General features: G+C 47.9%; 1 protein-coding gene and 1 pseudogene across 8 annotated transcripts in view; one reads left to right on the forward strand and one right to left on the reverse strand.

Annotated features, from left to right (window-relative positions):
- The window catches only part of ADAMTSL2 (ADAMTS like 2), a 225241-nt gene that overhangs the window by 83664 nt on the left and 132188 nt on the right, over positions 1 to 9389 (reverse strand). The window lies entirely within an intron of this gene.
- On the forward strand, positions 550 to 2609 carry LOC147012960 (uncharacterized; annotated as a pseudogene).

A 9389-nucleotide genomic window follows, 5' to 3' on the forward strand; every position in this document is an offset into this window, starting at 1 on the left:
GTCACACAGACATCACCCTCGACATCTTTGAGCGAACCAGTTGACACTCCGTGTTTCTTTTGTGATGAAGTGGGCAACAAGAAAGAGCTCAGAAAAGCTGCTACACTTGGCTTGGATAAAAAAAAAATCAATGACTGTGCTCAGCTGTTGGGCGACAAACGCCTGCTGTCTAAACTGTCCGCTGGTGACTTGATCGCTATCAATGCCGTCTGTCATCGTGCGTGCCTGACTCGGCTGTATAGGAAAGTGGAGACGGTCGGATGTGACATCACTGAGAGTCATAACACGCAGGTGATGCGAGCACATGTTCTCAATGAGTTACTTGACTTTATTGAAGATAACCGTGGTTCAGGGGAGTCGCTAGAAATGGCTCACTTGACCACCTTTTATGATAAGCGTATTGCTGCTCTCGGCTTTGCCTACATCAAATGCAATACAACACGCCTTAGAGAGGACATTGAGCGCATGATTCCTGACATCAAGGCAGTAAGGATTAACCATTGCTAGTCTCTTGTTTTCGACGATGACCTATCCAAAGCTGTAGTTGATATGAAAGTACATCTTCAAACCAGCCGTGAATCTCGAATCGATGATTTGCATCAGCGAGGGTTGTGCATCTCGTATGACCGTTTGAGAGTGCTTAGTACAGATATTGCGAATTCAGTCATTGGTCACTGGGAGCACGTTGGTGTGGTGGTCCCCCCTCAGGCAGTTAAACACATTTTCACCACAGGCGGTTTTGACAACACTGACCATAATCCATCCTCTACAACGGCAACATCAGCCCTCCATGGAACATGCATCAGCATTCACCAGCACTTCTCGTCAGACACACAACAAGTTGTGAATCTTGATGAGATCCTCAATCCAGATGAGATGGGGAAGAAGACTGTGCGGTCCATTTGCAAGTGCAAGACTGAATGTGAAGCTCCTTGTAAGTGCTGCGTGCAGAGACAGCGCTGTATGCTTCTCTGCAGATGTCAAGGTCCGTGCGCCCACACTGGCAGGATGTACCAGGACAAGAGAGGAGAAGAGGAAGAACTTGTGTAATTACGACATTGTGGGATGGATAATCTAATTACCTCAAATTTTCTGTATGTGAAAAACACTAAAATTTGTTATAATTTGTATTATTTTTTGGATTTCACCTTTAAATGCATCTGAAATGCATAGCTGATGCCGGAAATGAATACAGCGACCTCAATTTTGCTAGCAAACATGTGTCATAATAGTTTCTATGACAAACGGTTCATGAGCTATGACTGGGCCATGTTTTCCAAAATGGCTGATGGCGGCCATCTTGGATTTTGAGATATGACGTGTGTCTTTGGATAAATTTGTTTCTATGACCCTAAGGAACTTCCATGCCAAAGGGGACATTTGCATCATGATTTGAAGTCAACACCCTATTTTGTGCACTTAACATGTCTACTATACTGAGTTCAATCATAAATTATTCATAGTGATCTCCTCATTGCAATTTGCTGGGAATCAGAACAAAGGTGAAAATAAAAGTCTAGCCATTATTAACGAGTCTAAAATACATGTCAAAAGTAAAATTACAGAAAGAAGCTTAAATGTATGGTAAAATGAACATTAATTTGATAAAATACATTACCAAATACATAGTAACGTATTTGGTGTTGTTATTGGAAGACTATCGGCGGTGGAATACAAACGGTTGTACAGCAACAATGGAGTGGCTCCCAGGGCCTACAGGCTACCAAAAGTGCACAAGGAAGGAGTCCCACTCCGACTCATTGTCTCCGGCATCAATGGACCATCATATGCCTTATCTAAATTCTTGGCCAACATCCTGAAGCATTTGGTCGGCAAAACGGAGCGATCCTTACATAATAGCTCTGCTTTTGCTGAAAAGTGAAACATGTCACCATCAAACCACATGAGACCATGGTATCTTTTGATGTCGTCTCGTTCTTCACCAACGTGCCCATAGCCCTGGCGATTGAGGTGGTAAACTGGCGGTTGGTGGAGGATGATCGGTGGATACAGGCTGCAGGTGCCTTAAGCTCGATGGATTTGTGCAACATGCTCTCGGCTAGCCTCTCTTCCACGTACTTTGTCTTTGGCGAAGTGTATTACAAACAGGTTTTTGGCACCATTACATTTGGTGTACCATTTGGAAGAGTGTACCATTACATCCCTCCCAGTCCAGTCAACTGTGTGGTTCTATTATGTGGATGACACTTTCATCATCTGTCCCACTGACACCGTGGACTCCATACATAAGGCCATCAGTAAAATTTTTCCATCGATCAATTTCATCCATGAAGAGGAGAAGAATGGAGCCCTTCGCTTCCTAGACACGCTCATAACAAGGGATCCCAAAGGAACCCTGAAGGTCACAGTGCTGTTAGAAAGCCCACACACACACTGACCGCTCCCTCGACTTTGATTCTGGTCATCCATTGGAGCACAAAAGATCGGTGGTACACACCCTCTCAAAAAGAGAACATTAGATACCATCCACCATCGAAGACAAGATGAGAGAGGTGGACCATCTTCAAAAGGTTTTGAGGGCTAACGGTTACCTGGACAGCTTGCCATCAAAGAGAATGATCCTACATGGTCCACACAACAGACTGTGACCAAAAGAACAACCTCTGGGGCTGTGTGTTCTTCCTTTTATACTGGGTGGATTGCAGAGGATCAGCAGAGTATTGAAAATGGCAGGAGTGAGGGTAAGTTTAAAACTTGTCTTCACTCTCAAGAAAGCCCTTATGAGGGTAAAGGACAAGTTACCGAGGAAGGACATGGCGGGGGTGGTGTACACGATACCCTGTGGTTGTGGAACCGAGTATGTGGGAGAGACAGGGAGGACCTTCAGCCAATGTATTGCTGATCATCGCAAGGCCTTTGAGTGCAATTATCCCAACAAGTCTGCTATTGCCAATCATGGACTCAAGGCAGGACACACACCTTTATGGGATAGTGTTAGCATTTTTGGGCTCAACCCCAAACAAGACCAAAAGATGGATTCTGGAGGCTTGGCATGCAGAGGAAACAGTCACGTCGATCACTTGTAAAATGGTCACTTGTCAGGAAAAAGCATGTGGGCTTCCTGGGTCATAATGACGAGTTCACTTCAAGGCCACCTTGCAGTGTCCTCAACGTCTATTGGCTCTTTGGAAAAAAAAACCCTCCAATGATTGGCTGCTCATGTTCACACGTTTGAGTCATCACAAATATTAGCAAAAATGCAAAGAAAAATTAACGAGTCACGACACAAGCCCCCCCCCCCACTTCATAGGTCGATGATCAAAGAGAGACGATCGATAATTATGTAGACGTCAGACCTAATTTAATTTGTGCACAAATCTCTTAGGCCAATGGACATGTCTGCTGGAATGAGTTTTCTGCATGTCTAATGTAGTTGGCGGTGGCAAAGGGGTTGATGCAGATGTTGATGGGGCTGAACACGGTGCTTTTGTGTGTTGGCTCACAGAAACAGTTGGAGTCGATGTCGCTGGAGATTGTTCTGTTGCAGCAGTAGGATTAGTTACATCAGACTTTATCCATGTTGGCAGCCTCAAGTCTCTCTAAACTGATCGTTTCAGCCTTCCGATTAAAATTAAGAATTAAATACTTATCCTTCCTCGGAATGACTCAGAAGGGGCCCCGGTAGGGAGGTTGCAGAGAAGCTCTGATAGTGTCGTTGCATACAAAAACATGGGTGCAAGACAAAATGTATTTGGGCAGATGCATGGAACTCTGCTGAGCTCTGGTGGTGATGTAATGTAACTCACTCATTGCCCTTCATCGTCTGTCCACATAATTTCTCAGGTCCAAACTGGTGTGAATGTTCGTCGGAGCAACAAATTTCCCAGGAAGGTGGTGTTGATTCAAAAACCAACTTGGCTGCACTGCAACCCAGATCAGCTTCCACCGTGGCATGAATGCCCAAAAGTATGACCAGTAAGTTTTCCATCCAGCGATGTGGGTCGCCTTGTGCTCTGAGTAAGGACTTAAGCTGTTGATGGAACCGTTTGATAAGGTCCCTTTCCAGCGGGATAGGCCAGGTCAGGTATGGGAGCATGTGCCAGAACAGCGCGTCACTGCGTTCACTTTCCGTCGGTACTCCAGGGGCCTCCGTCTGGCCATCCCCCAGGCAGATGCCAGGCCCATCCCCATCCTTGAGATGGTGGTCAACCTGCTGCAACCATGAGGCACGTGGTCGGCCCACTGGCCTCCTCCACTCATGAGACTCCCTCGCTGAGAGAATCTGGTGAGCAGGATCAGCATCAGGAAAACGAGCCACATGTCCATACAGCCGCAACTGACGCTCACGGACTATGCAGGTAACAAATCTCATCCGAGTCTCTCTCAGCAACCGCTCGTTGGACACAAAATCCGACCAGCGATAGCCAAGGATTCTGCGAAGACACCTGTACCAAAGGAATTAAGTCTTCGTCTCAGATCCTTGGTCAGAGTCCAAGTCTCGCACCCATAGAGCAAGACTGGAAGTACCAAGGACCTGAAGACTCGGACTTTCGTCCTCCCGCACAGGTACCGGCAGCGCCACACCCCATGATCCAGTGAATCCATGACTCCCCAGGCCCGACCCAGACGTCTATTGACCTCTGACTCGCAGCCAGCAGAGACATGAATATCACTGCCAAGGTAAGTGAATCTCTCCACGACCTCAACATCCTCACCACAAACAGATACAGACAGGACAGCAGCATCCAAGATGTCACCGAAAGCCTGGATCTTAGTTTTGACCCAAGAAACCCGTAATCCCAGCGGCTCCGACTCTTCATTCAGCACCTCGAGAGCCCCCAAAAGGATGTCTAAAGTCTCCGCAAAGATGACTGCATCGTCTGCAAAATCAAGGTCCGAGATCTTGACATTCCCAAACGATGCACCGCAACTTGATCTCTCCGACATCCTCCCTAAAATCCAGTCCATACAAGTGCTGAAAAGTGTGGGGGCAAGTACACATCCCTGACGAACTCCAGTAACAACTGGAAATAAGTCAGAGGTGGTACCACCACACTTCACAGCACTCTCAGAACCAGAGTAGAGTTCAGACATCAGATCGATCAGTTTTGGTGGCACCCCACGAAGACCAAGAATCCTCCAGAGGACATCCCGATTCACTGAATCGAACGCTTTACAGAGATCAATATAGGCTGCAAGCAGCCCCTGCCGAAACTCTCGTCTGCGTTCGGTGAGGACACGAAGGGCAAGGATACGGTCAATCGTTGACCTCTTTGGTGTAAAGCCTGGCTGCTCTGGACGCTGGTGCTCAAGCAGATGGTGGCGAACCCTATCAAGAATTATCCGAGCAAAGACCTTGCCCGGCACTGAGAGCAGCGTCACCCCTCGGTAGTTGTTGCAGTCTTGGCGATCACCCTTCCCTTTCCAGAGAGGGACAACAAGGCCCCTCTTCCAGTCAGTTGGGATGATGCCTGTGTTCCAGGCAGAGCACAAAACTGCATGCAACGACACGAGTGCAGCATTTCCACCAGCCTTGAGAAGTTCGGCATGGATGCCACAAATCCCTGGAGCTTTGCCCCGTTTCAACTGGTTCACCGCAGCCCGTGTTTCCACAAGCGAAGGTGGACCACAGTTGATTTGTGGGTCAGCAACAGGGATTGTAACACCCTTGATGTCCAACTCGACAGCTGGGGGATCAGCCTTGTACAACCGCTCAAAGTAACCGGCCCAGCGGGCCTTCACTTCAGACTCCTCTGTCAAGAGCCTACCACTCTCTGCTCGAACTGTAGTGCTCCGAGGGATGGGCTTGGATGAACGTAATGCGCGAATTCCCCTGTAAGCGGGACGAGAATCACCTGTCCACAGGTGATGCTCTACCCCCTTACAGATTCCTCGCACATAGGCCTCCTTGTCCACCCTCAGTGTACGTACAGTTTTACGCCTCAGCTCCCTGAACAGCTCAGCTCTGCCATTCAGCCTGGCCCTGCGACTCTGGTCAATGGTATCCAGTGTCCCTTGAGAGACAAAATTCTTCTTTGCCCTGCGGTGAGTTCTAAGACATCCACCGGCAACATCAAGGACGGTGGTCTTAAAGGCGCTCCACAACTCTTCAGGACCCCCCAAAACACCCAGACCCCGCAAGTGTCCACTCAGCCTGTTCGCAAACTCCTCAGCTACTCTCTCATCCCTGAGCTTGGCAACATCCAGCCTAGGCTGAGATGGTACCATTCTCCAGGATTTAAGGTGCAGCTTTAGAGTTGCTACAACAAGCCTGTGGTCAGTATTGAGGAACTGAGCACTCCGGTAGACCCTGCAGTTCTGGATCATCCTCCAACGACCGTCAATGAGGACATGGTCAATCTCCTTTGCAACACCGCCAGCGTTGGAATACCAAGTCCAGCGATGAGCTTGTTGGCGCTGAAGCCATGAACCAGCCACCCTAAGTCCATGACTTCTTGCAAAGTCAAGGAACTTAGTGCTATTCTGGTTCATAGTTCCTGACCCATGGGGACCAACACACACCTCATAACCATCCCTATCAGTTCCAGTCGATGCATTGAAATCCCCCAAGACTAGAAGTGTATCTCGTCTGGGGCACTGATCAACCACAGACTCGAGCGTGGCGTAGAATGCATCCTTCACGGTGAGATCACTCGCCTCAGTCGGAGCATAAACAGAGACCACGGAAATGACACCTAAGGAGTGACGAATCCTTAATCTCATAATACGCTCGTTGACCGGTGTTACCTCAATTATCATTGGGGTCAGCTTATTGGACACAGCTACAGCAACTCCTTGGGTATGGTAACCATCAAAGCGACCAGACGAATAGTAGGTGTAACCACCCACCATTATCTCGCCGCAATCCGGTCTCCGAACCTCAGAGAGAGCTGCAATCCCGATGTCCAAACGCTTGAGCTCAGATGATAACAGAGACAGGTGATAATCCTCTCTTAGGGATAGGACATTCCAGGCACCCACCCGAAGGGACCACCTCAGGTTAACCCAAGGAGACCGCCGTCTGGTGGACGACACCTCAGCACCACTCCGACACACTCTCCCGCAATCTGACCCAGGGATGTTACCCCGTGGTTTCCCTCCTATCAAAGATTGGGGGTCCCGAAGGCTTTGCCCCAATTCCGTCATCCGGTGAGCTGCCCTGCGAAGGGAAGCTGCACAGGAGGTACTCCCACGGAGTGGGTTTTCAGATTTCTTTGCGTTTTGCGGAATGAACGGTTTTACGGTGGCCGGAGTGCAAATCCTGCCACCAACCTCCTAATAAGAAGTAACCCAACTGCAGGAGGACGTCTGCAGTCACAGTTGGGCACTAGATATGGATGGCCGTTGGCTCACAAGGAGCTCCTCCGCCCTTTGATAGGTTTTGTTTTTAATCCTGCTGGGTGTCCATATCCAAACACCCCCCTCACCAGAAAACCTGGTGGGGGAGACGGTTTAGTCGCCGACAACCCGACCATGGAACAGGTTAGTACAGGTTTACATGGTACCTGTAGCAGGTCACAGATCAAACCTGACCTGACAAAAAACCAACTTGGCTGCACTGCAACCCAGATCAGCTTCCACCGTGGCATGAATGCCCAAAAGTATGACCAGTAAGTTTTCCATCCAGCGATGTGGGTCGCCTTGTGCTCTGAGTAAGGACTTAAGCTGTTGATGGAACCGTTTGATAAGGTCCCTTTCCAGCGGGATAGTTAGACATAGTTCTGGTGTGTCTATTTCCCAGTAGCTCTGTCAGCATTTTGAAAAGTGTGGACTCAAACTGTCTTCCTCTGTCAGTGGTGATAATAGATGGGGCACCAACACCTGCAACCCATCTGGCAATGAAAGCTTTGGCTTTGGTCTTGGCCGGTATGTCCGGTATTGGAATAGCTTCCAGCTACTTCATAAAATAGTCAACACATGCGAGTTATCACTGGATGGTGGAAGATGACCGAATAAATCAATGTGCACATTATCAAAATAGACATAAGGAGATGCAAAGGCACCTAATGGTGTTACTGTGTGATGTATTTTTCCTCGTTGACACCGTAAATAGGCTCTGGACCAGTTTCTCACATTGTGGTTCATGTCACACCAGACAAAATGTTGAGTCACAAGGTACTGCATTGCCCTGATACCATGGTGAGATAGATTGTGTAGAGCATCAAATATGGCCTGTCTGAACTCAGAAGGAACATATGGATGAGAAGTGCCAATGTATATGTCATAAACAATCGTGCCTTCAGAGATAGGGAGAGGTACTTCATTGAACTTGAGTGATGTGGAGCTGGTAGAAGAGGATACTGAAGATGCTGAAGTTCTTAATTCTCCTGCTGCACCTGGGCAAGCCTGTTGACATCGACGGAGGTTGTTGTATCAGGGGTGTTGATATTGAGCTGTGAGAGAACATCAGCTACAGTATTCTGCTTACCGCTCACATGAATTATATCGGTGGTAAATTGAGAAATGTAGTCAAGGTGTAGGACCTCTCTTGGTAAATAGCGACCAAGCTTTGCCTGGAAAGCATGCATTAACGGCTTATGGTTGGTGTAAACACAAAACTGCCTACCCTCAAGTGTGTGAAGAAAATTGCGGATTGCCAGGTAAACCGCCGGCGCCTCGTGACTAAAGGTGCTATACCTTGTCTACTGGCTGCAACCTTTTGGAAAAGAAGGAAATGGGGTCCCACTTCCCTTACACATGCTGTTGGAATACACCACCAACTATCACATCTGACGCATCCACCATGATACACGGTGGTGCATCTGACTTAGGATGGACAAGCATTGTGGTCTCTGCTCACAAAAACTTCACTGTGGTAGAAGCAGCAGCACATTTGTCGGACCAAACCAGAAGTCTATTTGGCTCCTTACATTGTCATGTGAGGAGGTCATTTAGTGGATGAAGGGTGTCTGCACAGTTTGGGATGAATCTCCTGTAGAAGTTCGCCATGACAAGAAACTCCCGTAGCTTGCGCACTGATATTGGCTGCAAATAATCCTGGAATGCCTTGACTTTGTCAGCCAATGGATGGATGTCATGCTTGTCGATCAAGTTCCCCAAAAACTGCAATGAGGGCACCCCAAACTGACATTTGATAACCATACTGTGATAAACGAGGGAATACAGGCTGCAAATGCCTTTGGGATAGGTGTCCACCAGCTTTACACAGTGAGATGGGAAAATCTTTGCCCATTATTCACATGAAAATTACTCAAGTTCTGCCATGTTTGATAGAGATCATTGATGGACTGCAATCTTCAAATCTCCCCATAAATGTTCAATTGGGTTCAAGTCAGAGCATTGACGAGGCCACTCAAGAACATTTCTTTTCTTGTTATTCAGCCACTCCAGTGTGGCTTTAGCTCTGTGCTTTGGATCATTGTCCTGCTGAAATATGAATCTCCTACTCAGTTTGAGATTCATGACTG

Source organism: Eptatretus burgeri, chromosome 14 (genome assembly GCF_056783735.1).
Source record: "Eptatretus burgeri isolate ZD-2024b chromosome 14, Ebu_testis_v1, whole genome shotgun sequence".
In the NCBI taxonomy this organism is placed as follows: domain Eukaryota; kingdom Metazoa; phylum Chordata; class Myxini; order Myxiniformes; family Myxinidae; genus Eptatretus; species Eptatretus burgeri.